Source organism: Arvicanthis niloticus, chromosome 12 (assembly GCF_011762505.2).
Source record: "Arvicanthis niloticus isolate mArvNil1 chromosome 12, mArvNil1.pat.X, whole genome shotgun sequence".
Taxonomy (NCBI): Eukaryota; Metazoa; Chordata; class Mammalia; order Rodentia; family Muridae; genus Arvicanthis; species Arvicanthis niloticus.
Genome location: NC_047669.1, coordinates 25,636,548 through 25,649,123, shown reverse-complemented (window position 1 = coordinate 25,649,123; position 12,576 = coordinate 25,636,548).

The following is a 12,576-nucleotide window of genomic DNA, read 5'->3' as shown; positions in this document are numbered from 1 at the left end:
ATAAATGCACCCCTTCAAGAGTTGAGCATCTGAAACTCTATCATGAAGAAGGAGTCAAGAAAGGGAAGTGAGCAGATCAAAGTCTATTTTTAGATGTCATCCATGAATAAACTGTAAATGCAATCCTCATATCTTGAATAAGTGAATGTGTCCAGTAGCAGATAGATTAAACTAAAACACAGAGTTTATCTCTCATTTTATTTCCATTTCCACTCAGACCGTTGCATTCCCAGCACTGCTGGTGCTTTAGCTAGATGGAGATAAAAGAGTGACTGACTTGGCAGTTCCTATAAAGGGATAAGGTAATACTGGAAATCAATATATGAAGTCTACCGTCTATGATGTCTACTACCCAGCTTACAAAACAAAAAGCAAAAACAGATGGTGAACATGAGAAAATGTACACTGTGTATCCAGAGGTGGTCACACTATCAGCCATGTCAAAAACTGATTAGCAAAACAAATAAAAATAAAATAAAAAAGATGAAGAAAAAAACAACAACAAACATAACATAAAAACATTTGAACCTGACTCCAGAAAACTTCTACCAACCTATTGCTCCCCTACTTTCAACGAAATGTTCTCTGCCCATCACCGTCCCCCTTTTAGGCTCTTATCTTTTGGCAAATGCACCCATCTCTGGATGAGCCCACCCATTTTCCTCAAAACATTAACTAAACGCAGAGAGAAGATAGACTAAGGACAGGAAAGTTAGATCATCTGACCATGGATTCTCACGTCCTCTTGCTTTCCATTCTTTATTTACCCAAATAATAAAGTTACTTAATACCAGAAGTCCTGAAGACAAGAAATCTGGATGGCTCAATTGTCAGTAATTCTATGACATACCAGCACTTCTGTGTCATCTAAACATAGACGGATGACAGTCCGTCTCCTCAGTCCATTCAGACCATATCTGATGCTTGTAGTCCATGCCGAGACCCACACTTTATTGAGGATTTAGACAACATGAAGTTTAAAAATTGACAAAAAAAAAAAAGTCTCAAAATAATACCAGATGGAGAAAGTTGCTATTCTGTCTAAAACAGCAGGACATTTTACTGGGAGAGTTAGGATGAGGCAGAAGGTTAACAATACATGGCTGAGCTGTGTGAATATCATTTGTTTTTCCGTCTTCTTTACTAAACTGTGAACATATTAACTGCAATGATCTTTAACTTGCCTTGGGTTTCTAGCATAGGTCTGCACTCAGAACAGACAGTAAATATTTAGTTAGGAAAGAAAAAAAAATGAATGAGTGAAAATTACCTTCAAATTTTTAAAGAAAACTTTCATGTGAAAAGATTAGATTTGGATTTTGAAGTGTCAAATAATTAGGAGCAACGGGATATAAGTATGAAGAGACAGCGTTTGCGTGGCTGTGAGGCAGATGGTTCTGTGGAGCTCGTCTAGAAAGGGTGGGCACTACAGAGAGGGGCAACTCTTTTTGTGGCAGTGCCTGGCAAGCACCAGACAAACCTGGAGCAAATTTATCTAGATTATAGCCCTGTGTCTAAGCTACACAGTAAAGTCACTAGGAGTGCTTGGCATTTTGTCCGTATAGATTCCTAGATACAATCCCAAGAAAGTTGGTGCCAGTTGTATTGGTTTAAATGTGTCCCCACCCCCTGGGAAAAAAATAGGCTCATACATATTGAATGCTTGGTGCTCTAGTTAGTGGTTCCTAGTTTCTAGTAGAACTGTTTGGGAAGGATTGGGAGGTGTGACCTTGTTGGAGGGGGTATGCCACTCTCCCTGCCTTCAACGTAGGGTTGGATGTAAGCTCTCAGCTAACACTTTCGTGCCATGCCTGTCTGCCTAATTGCCAAGCTTTGTGCCATGATGGTCCTGGACTCATCTGAATTATAAGTTCATGGACGTCTAAACTGTACGTAAGCTCCCAATTAAATGCTTTCTTTTATAAATCATCCCGTTCATGATATCTCTTCCCAACAATAGAACAGTAACTGAGGCAATTGTTGATATCAGTTGTCCAGGACATCAGTATGTTTTAAAGTTCTCCAGGCGATTCTAACCTGTGTCAGATGTAAAACCATGTCAGGAAGTTTGTTAAAGTAGAGCCAGTTGAGACCTAGAGACTCAGTGGGCACATGCCTGAGTCTTCGGCAACTCCCAGCTCCCTGCTAGACTCCTGACATGGAACACAAGTCATCCTTCTCACATAAAAGAAATGAGTCCTATGGTCACACAGACCCAAACAGAGTTCTCAGTCCTAATGAAGCACCAGGCCTGGAGGGCTTAGCAAATAAGCTTCCCTTACCAGACATTGCTCCTTACAAAAGGTATTTAATCTCAGACTCACTCTGAGAAAAGGGGTATGGTTTTACGCATCCATTTTCTGCCCTGACAATAAAGTGTTTAGAACCATGGACTGTCTCTTTTCATCAAGACCCACCATGGGGAGCCATAAAGAAGGCCTTCACCTATAGAGTTGCAGCTTAAGCTCTCTTAGAAGGCCTCTCTGTGCTGCCACCAAGCCTGCCTCAAGCTAAAGACTATGACCTGCTGAGATAAGCCCTCCCTCCCCTCCTGCCCCCCCACCTAACCTTCCCTTCCCCCCCCCCACCCCCCACCGCTGACTCCATTCTTTGCTCTTCCACAACTCCCAGTGGTGCCTGGATGTCCAAGAGTCTAAGTACCCCACAGCCCTGGCCTCATTGCAGGATGGAGACCTCCAAGACAGCTCTAGCTTTCTCAAACCTCCCCCCTCCTCGCCCCCCAGGAGCGGTGGCTGCATGGGATAAGCGCAGTCAAACTTCCCCTGTCCCACCTATCCCAGCCGCCGTGCCCTGTGGAGGGGCAGATGTGGGCCTACATCTGTACCAAAACTTTTACATTTTTTTGAACTTAAAACTCCATGATTCCATGTCTGAGGGGAAAGAGTGTTTCATCCAAAGCTTTCAAAATTTTAAAAATGTTTTTTCAAATGAAATACAATCACTTAACTTCCGCCCTCCTTTGCTTCCCTCCTTGCTACCCTCCCTTTAATCCTTCCCCGTGTACTCCCCAATTTCAAGTCAATAGTCTCTTTTATTATTTGGGTGCATTGTGCATATACATATACATTCACATTCACATACACACACACATATTATATATATGTGTGTGTGTGTGTGTGTGTATATATATTTTATATTTAATATAAAATAATATATATTTATATATGTATATCTCCCATGTCAGCGTGTCTATTGATATCTCCATTGTCCCAGTCTTGTTTATGCAATCATTTCCAGAAGAGGCTTTATGGATCACAGCAGACTTCATGGTCCTCTGGTTCTTACAATCTTTCTGGAATGTTCTATAACCCAGGAATTGTGATGTAGACGTATCCATGGGGTTGACATCACCATGATCTGCTGATCTCTGCACTGTAGCCAGTTTTAGATTTCTAGAGGCATCTTTGATGAGGGTGGTACCTACACTTTCAGAGCTTCTCAGTCTTTACTGGTTGTAGAATCCATATTTTGTCTAGCATTAAGTAAATGAAAACTCCAAAGCCATATTCCACACAGAAGGCTAGAAAGAGAGCCCATGAGAGACAGAGACAGAAAGATTAAAAACAATCTTAATTTTTATTTTGCAAATTTTAAATAATTAGATTTACCCTTAACCAAAAAAAAAAAAAAAAAAAAAATCTTAAAAAGTGTTTGCTGTCCAAACATACAAAGTTCCTCTCATGAAACCTCCAGACATGAAAACATCAACAGTTGAGTTGAGAGTAGGCGTGGATCTAATCTAAGACCTCAGAGCTCTCGGATGGCGTTTGAGACCTTTCTGCCCGGGGACTGAAATATGGAGAGTGAACGGGAGAGTACATATGGCTGCCACAACGCAAGTAGGTGACAATCAGATTGCTGCATATGCTGTGTTTTATTCCAAACTATTTCAGTACAAGCCTGCTCTTTGGTAAATGAATAATTCACTTACATTTCAACTGTATTTTAAATGTGTCATAATTGAAAGCAAGCTAAGCTATATTTAAATAATTTATTACTTCTTAATAGGTAGTGAAGTGGTTTGGGGATGCTGCTGTAAATAGAAGAAGCTGGTGACCTCCGTGTATAGGAAGACAGAGACAGGACAGTTTGGACCCCAAGGTTTTTTCTTCCCTGGAATAATTAGAGGCAAATGCCACTTGAGTGTGTCCCTTATTTCAAGTTCCTCTTGACTTGGCTTTCCAGGTTCTGATTGTGGTAGATGAGACTCTTCAGAACTTACTCACCACAGCCTGTGACACTCAAATAGTGAAGACTCAATGTCTCTATATCTGCGTTCTTCAAGGAGACCACATCTGAAGCTGAAGAATCAGTTCAGCAGTTAAGAGCACGTGTTGCTCTTCTAGAGCACCTGAGTTCAGGTCTTAGCACCCACCCACGTGTACCAACTCACAGTCACCTGTGACCAAATCTCAGGGATCTGAAACTTTCTCTTATCCTTCTTGGGTACCTACACACATGTAGAGCGCGCACGCGCGCACACACACACACACACACACACTTAAAAAGTAAATTGTTTTATAAAAAAAGAGAGCATCTTGTGTTTTTAATATTATTAAAAATAAAAATGCCCTAAAACGTTTTAAGGCAAAACATAATTTTATTAAAGGAAGTTGCACAGAGACAAGCCACTGTCTCTGTGCTTAATTCACCAACTGTTCAAGACTTTACAAATACAGTCACAGAAGGTCAGTTCTTGGAACTGGAGATGTGGCTTAGTGCTATTTAGCTAGCATGTACAAAGCCCTGAACTCTACCCACAGCACTGCAAAATATTTTGAAACAAGAAAGAAGACAGCCCCTTAAACAGAAACAAGTACGAAATACTAAATATCAGACACTGACCTTTCAACAATATATTTATTAAGAAATCTTAGGTATGATTTACTAAATATTTGCTGATATAAAATCAGTAGAAGTGGAATGTACTACTACTTTCTAGAAAAATGTAGCCTAATTCCTTTAACAAGATACATGTTCAAATAACTTGATTCCTAAATGCATTCTTGAATTGTTTCACGTATAAGTAGTTCTGTATTATAGGGCAACACTGTATGAAGATGCATCTCTGTATACTCAGTTGTTAATTCTATACCAGTAGAGACCAATGGCCTATCACCGGTCTCATATTTTGTAAATATTCATTCTTCCTTACCTGCCTAAAGCAATCTAAAATTGTATCTAATTGTCTGTATAAAGATCTGACGGCCAATAGGTTGGCAGAAAGTGGAGGGCAGATCTTCCGGGCAGAGAGAGGGCCTCTAGAAGAAGAAAGGAGAGGCAAACGATTCACCAGTGGACTCAGGTAGACAGATGGACTGGAGCAGAACAGAGATGTAGACTTGGCCACATGGCAGGACGTTAGGTAAGAATTAGTCAGGATAGAATAATCAGAAGAGTGCCCAGCTAAAACCTAAGCTTTAAAATATTAATAAGCCTCTGTTGACCAAGCCGGCTCAGTCAGTCAACAGGTTCTGCAGCACAGGAGTGAGGATTAAAAGAAAAGAGACAATTGGATAAAATCGCAGCATGACCCAGCCAGCTCTGAGGCTGAAGGCTGAGGCGGGTTTGTTAATTCTTACTTTTCTTTTTAACTCTTTTAATTACATGCAAATATTTAGGTCAGTTCTAGGTTGAGGAACCAACAATACAATAGATACAAACAGTCAAGGAACAAACAAGGCAATATACTAAGTCCTGTGATCACTCCCGTGATCACCCTTGCCGCTTCTAAGGGCTCAATAGGATGACAAACATATCTGAGCCTCCTTCCCTGTCCTAGCTCACAGTCACATTCATGCCGGAGGCCTACTTCTTTGTTCTAGCCTAAAACTTGGATTCCTGACTGAACTTACTTCCTTGTCATGGCCCAATGTCAGATTTCTGCCTAAAGCCCATTTCCTTGTACTTGGCCAAAGTCGGATTCCTGCCAAGCAGCCCCAAAAGCTCTCCACACTCTGTGTCATTATTTATATCACTGGTGGATCCAAGAAAGTCCTGCTATGCTGTATACAGCAGGAGGGGAGTAGAGGATGGGAGGCTCTGAGTCGTGAACTTCCTAATTTAAAATATGATCACTGTAATAACTTACTGAGGTGACATCTGAGTGTGGATATAAGAAAACTACCCATGCACATGCCTAAAGAAAGCCCCATGCAGAAGGCAGCCATGAGCAAATCTCTGAACCAAAAATATGTCTGGAATCCTGGAAGCCAATGTGAGCCAGAAAGGAGGCTATTAGGATATTAGCTCAGAAATGCTTGTGAAGAGCTTTATAGAACTTGGTGAGGATTCACACTGTGACTCTGAATGATATATGAATTCGTTAAAGGTTTTGAGCAGAAGAATCACACAGCCTGACTTTGGTTTTGAAAAGCTATACAGCTTGGCCGCCATTGAAAGTGACCTTGTAGGCTCCAGGACCAACATAGGTGTCCAGAAAGGCACTGCAGTGGAGCAGGTAGACAAGGATAGGGGCTGGGACCACAGAGTTAGAATAAATGCTGAGACATGGCCAGATTCAGGAAACATTGATTCTCCAAAGATAAAAGCAATGCTAATTTTTCAACACATCTATTATAAATTCAAATGGGGAATTAAGTAAGTACACAGTTATGTGCACCTCATGCACATGAGAGATTCTCAAGTCAGAAATAGACATGTGAGGAATTCCTTCAGCTGATAACGAGTATTTAACTCTGCAACATGGGGTGCATATGAATTGAAATGGACTCTGCAAAGCACATGCCGATTAAACTGTGGGAACCTTGTATTCAGACATCAAGATCATGGTGCATAGTTCACAGAGGCAAAGTAGTTCCTAATATGTGAAGAAAATAGAAGAGAATAACGTTTTGGAAACTTAGTGAAGAAACCTCTTCAGAGCTGGAAGATAAAGGCCATGCCATGATCAGGTAGAACTGTAGAAACGAGAAATGAAACCTAACTTTAGCCTTTAGCCATGGGGAGGGCACTGGTGATCTTTAAAAGAACAAGCTTTGGATGAGTAAAACAGGTGAGAAGCCTGAATGGAGCGGACTCAAAATGGCAGGGGAACTAGAGAGAACAGGTACAGTCAACTCAAGTAGTGTAGCCTTCCCTGACAGCCGAGGAAGCACACAGACCTCAGTACACAGAAAATGAGGCCTGAATATCTACTTTCCGAAGAAAGAAAGAGTTACCTACCTCTTTCTAACAAGGTGAGACTTTAGAAAAGTGCCCAGCTTATCAACCTACCTGGCTTTTGAATCTCAAGTCACAGTGTTCCTGTTCAATTTGGTGGCAGACGTGGATTTCAGCTCCAACCGATTTCCTTAGACCATAATACTATTCTGCACCCAAAGTGCCTCAGGCCTCCACCCAATCAATAAATTGCAGTTAATGCCCTTAGGGAAAATGGTCTTTGATGAGACTCCGTGTTAGCAGCCAATCCAAGCCCATTAACTTCCACATCTGGAAATAAGGTGAGAAAGGAAAATGAGACTGATGGCTTCAATTGAGTTCTCATTTATCAGCATCACAATAACCTAGCTCAACGACACACAATTCAGAGTGATTGGATGAATTTGCCGAGTAGAGGTCCAAGGCAGAAATAATGAGGAGGCTGAAGGTCAGGATCCAGGATTACTGGTGGGTTATTTCAAAGTACAAGGTTTAGAGTCAGGGAGCAAGAATGGAAGGGCATCAAATAGGATGTTCCCAGACTCCAGCCCGAAAGTCAGACTGGAGCTCTTGTAACCCCGTATCATTCCCTGTTTCTTAATCAACCACCTCAAAACAAACAGGGGTCACAGCGAACCCTACACTTCTATAAGTTAGTTGCCCTTTTATCAAGTGCCTAAGCCAAAGAGAATGCTCTCCATCTCATAGATAGGACAATGGAGCTTGGAGAGAGTGAAGATTTTTCATGGTAACTGGGGAAATAGCACACTTCATTTCAGTTAATGACACACTCCCCTAATGAGGCAAAGAATTGGCTGAGTTTACCAAATTTGGAAGTACATGTAATGGAGTGGAAAAAAAAAAAAAAGAAGAAGAAGAAGTTTTATTAGCTAACACCAAAATTCCTCTGAAGGGGGAAATTATCTCTGGCTAACAAAATAACTTGAAAAATGGCAAATTTCTAGTTTACCTAGAACAAGCATAGTTTTGCCTGATGGCTGAGAAAAATCACGACCATTGCCTACTTTTACTTTCAAGGGTATTCTGGTTCTTAGGATGTGATCAACCTAAGGGGCCTGTGCATGTGTGCACCACATCTGTGCTGCTATCTAGACAGAGCTAGGAGGGAGGGCAGACCCACCCGAAAGCAAGAGCTCCTAGGAAGTGAAGCAGCAAAGGGTGAGCTGAAAGCTCTGCTTCCTCCATAACCAGAACTGGGAAAAAGAGAAAAGAATACAGAAGGAGAGACAAAAAAAAAAAAAAAAATTACTGGAATTAGAAGAAAGTAAGCAGATGGTATGTGACCTTGGCACTGTGTGAGATTCATGGCCAAATCCTCTTTCTGCAGCCAACAGCCGGAGCCTTTAAAGAACATGAATATCTGGATATCAAATTACAAAATGTTTTTTGTCCCTACAGTGTAAAACCTTGATCTTGCTCTTCCCTCTCCCCACTTCAGTCAAGTATACTACATATGTAAATGCCTTGCCTCAGACATTTTTTTAAAATAATGAAACTAAGGAAACCTGAGCTGCACATTTTACACTAAGAGAATTGGAACAAAGAAGAAATGCAAAATAAGTACCGCTCCTAAAAACTGAAAGACAGTAATCCATTCACACCAGAGATGCCCATGAACATGTGATCCCCCCAACCACTAAGTACTGGCAAAGTCCACAGGATGAAGAATAGAGCTTCAGGGACACATCCAGAGATTCTCAAAGAGCAGGCACACCCAGCTCACTTGAGTACAATAGGGCCTGGAAGTCGGAGTTTCTTCACATTCTATTTGAGCACCTCAAATGCCCACTTATACATCACTGTGTTAGTTCGGAGTCCAAGCTGTTTCTTCCACCAGGAATTCATTGCTGTACTTCTTTGCCATCTTTCATGCCCCGACTACATCTCCAACGCAGTGTCTTATTTCTGTTGAGAGAGAGAGAGAATAAAAACCCTAAATTTGGAAATCTGCTAGACATACATTCTTTAAAAGCATCTTTAAAAGTGTCTTTTGGAGACACTTTGCCCATCTCTAATTTAAATTTTTTTAGCAACCAGTTAACCAAATCTTTCCAAGGAGGCATAAGCACCTTGCATTAATACCCCATCCATTTATATAATACTTAACACATGTATATAATTACAATAATCAATGTAGTTGACACTAACAGCGTGAGTTAAACGCAATGGATTCTTGAGGAGAGATGCCACCTGTAGGCAGGAAGTCCCAAGTACACTCTCAATCCCAGACACTGCCCCAGACACTGTGAAAACTGGAAGGAGTCATCTCCATCATCCTAGTGAGCCTGGTGAATAGAAGCCAGGTTTAAGACCATCTGTTGGTTTGCTTGTTTGCTTTGCTTTTCATTGGGCTATTACACCACTTTCCTGCGCTGGGAAGCAACTTGCCAGTCCATGGCACATTTTGACCATGGCCGTGTCTTATCAAAGTCCAGACACTTCCTGGGATTCCTCCTCAGCACAAGTAGATAGGACCCAGAGGCTAGAGAGCATGCTCCCCAAAGAGAGGGGAGCAGGGAATTCATCCTCATTTCTACCTGAAGCCACATTGTAGGGTAGGTTTTGATCTATGCTGACCCAAACTTAACGGAAGCTCCAGAGAGGCAGGCTGAGCTAAGCCAGACAAGAGCATTCCTGGAGCTCCTTCAAGAGACTTGGTAACATTTAGTGGTAATGACTAAACGTATGTATTCAGTGTAAATTAGGGCTCTCTTATTCTGCTGGAAAGGGCAGAGAGCTAAATCTAAGTAGCAGTCAGAGAAAGCAAATATTCTCCTAATCAGAAAAGCACAATCATGGTGATGTGGCGCCAGGAAATGGAGCCAGTGGGATAATTAGGCACTTTTTTCTTTCCCTTTTCCTCCAAGAGGCAAGAGAAGAGAGGTGGGCATCTCAGGAAATACCACTTACAAATTTGTCTTCCAATTGACATCGGTTAGGTAATTGAGGACAGGTTAAGCCTGATCATTTTCTTGGTAAAGAAGAACTGAGAATAACAGCGGCCCACTAATGTGCACGAATTGAAAGGGACTTCTAATGCCACAAATTCTAAGCGACAGCATCATTTATTTAAATATAATGTGTAAACATATAGATACATATGCACATCATGTATATGGTGTTTGTATGAACACATATGTGCATACATGTATGGAAGCCAGAAGTCAACACCACCAAGTGTCTACCTTAATCATGTTCCATCTTTTTTTTTTTAAACAGTCTCTTGCTGCTCAGTAAGCCCCAGTGATCCTCCTGCCTCCCCAGCACTGGGATATAAGTTTGTACAGCTTTATACAATTTTTAACATGGATGCTGAGGGTCTGAACCTGAATCTTCATGCTGACTGAGCCACAGCCCTTAAAAAATGCAGATTTTTTTTTTAATGGACAAACATTAATCAGTATGAGTATTCAACAAGCAAGAGTTCTAACCGTATTTAGATTTCCTGTTTGCTTAAATTTTACTGATTATATGTGTTGTTAAGTATAGTGTTTAATAAATAACACATGGTAAGGGATGTCATACAAAAGGTGGTTGTTTTTCTTTAGAAAGGGCGACCTTGAATAAAAGAAATGTGCCCTTGTCTCTGAAACTCACTTAACCTTACTGAGGGTCATCATGCTCTTGACACCTGAGGCCACTTAACTAATCAGAGATTTAGGCAGAAAGAAAAGCAAAAGCCATCAAATAGAAGCAACCAGCAGAAGGCTGGAGCAGGGGGCAAGGGGGTGCTGCACAAGATAACTTGAACAGCTGGATGTTTTGTTTTTTACTTTATTTTAAAAATGCAAAAAAAAAAAAAATCAGCAAAGAAATTAAATGGGAGTTGCCATTTGGGAGCTGTGGGAAGAGATGCACAAATTGTTTCACCTGCTGCTGGCTTCCAGAGAAGAATGACGTGGGTTTCAGAAGAATGTTTCTGTTTTCAAGTTGGGAGGCAGACATTAGTAGAGTCCACACTTCTTCCTTTTCTCTCCAGCTTCCCCAGATCAAATTCAGAGCGAGGAGGCTCATGCTGAGGGCTCGGCAGGAAAGCATCAACAGTAGCTGCTAATGGGAAACCTAATGACACTTAGATGGGACCGGGAGGGCTAAGAGAGTTGTGCAGATAATATTTATAATAGAAAAGAAAAAAATAACTGCACTAAGCCAGGAACTGTTATAAACTCAATAAAGCAAAAGCTGTGGTCTCCCTAAAGAACAGACTCTCACCACACCCCTGCAACCTCTCCTTCCCTCCACCCCTCACTCCTCCCTCCCTTACCCCTCCACCCCTCCATCTCTTCACCCCTCCACCCCTCCACCTCTTCACCTCTCCCCTCAACCTCTTCATCCCTCCATCCCTCCTCCCGCTCTGACAGAGAACACTGAAGAAGTGATGAGACACCAGCCAGCACCTGTGTTAAGCAACAAGCAGTGGACCCAGAGTTGTCTCCATTTGCATTTACAACCCACTTTTGACCTAAAAGGAATGGACTGTGGCTGACTACTCAAGCCCTGGGCTAAATCTACCTGAAACAAAAAGTATTTTCAGGCACTTTGAAATAGTTATAAGAACAAAAGAACGTGATTGTGGGTTGTTGGTTTTTTTTTTTTTTTTTTTTTTTAAAGCCCTGGTGTATCACTTGAGTTTTCCAAAGTGATGCAAATGTATCCGTAATGACTGAATCTTTCCTTTCCATTCGGAGCATTTTGATACTATCAGCACACTTGAAATTCTAGAACACTGGAGCTCACAATGTAACCCGCAGACCACTGGCATCAACTGGGAACATGTCAGAAATACAAACCCTTGATCTCCTTCTTAAGTCACTTACTCAGGAAATCATGGCAGTGGAACCCAACCAACCTCTGTGTTTTTACAAGCTCTCCAGGTGATGCTGATTCACGGCTCAAGTTGAAAAACCACTGGCCTATAACATTGTTTCTCAAACTTGGCTGCACACTAGAATCACCTACAAAGCTTCACAAAACAACACTGCTGAGGCTGCTTCTCACCCCTCCCCCTAGAGATTTCAACTGACATCAGGTATACCCTGGATGTTTGACCTTTTTTTAACGTTCCCCCCCCCGCCCCCAGTGATTCTTACATGCTATAAAGTGTGGAAACCACTAGAACATACTTGAAAAACGGAAGTGAAGCAGCCAGCGTTTCACAACCAAATGCATATGGTAAAGCATTAGTTACTTAGGTCATCGCTCTGGAGAAGCACCTGGCAGAGCAGCTTACAGAAGGAAAGACACACTGGCTCATGGTTCCATGGAAGATTTCGGTTCATCACAGTGCAAAGGGCAAGGAGGTGAGAACACGTAATAAAGAGCCCCTCACTGGGCCAGGACCAGGAAGCAGAAGACAGAGCTAGGAACAGGAAG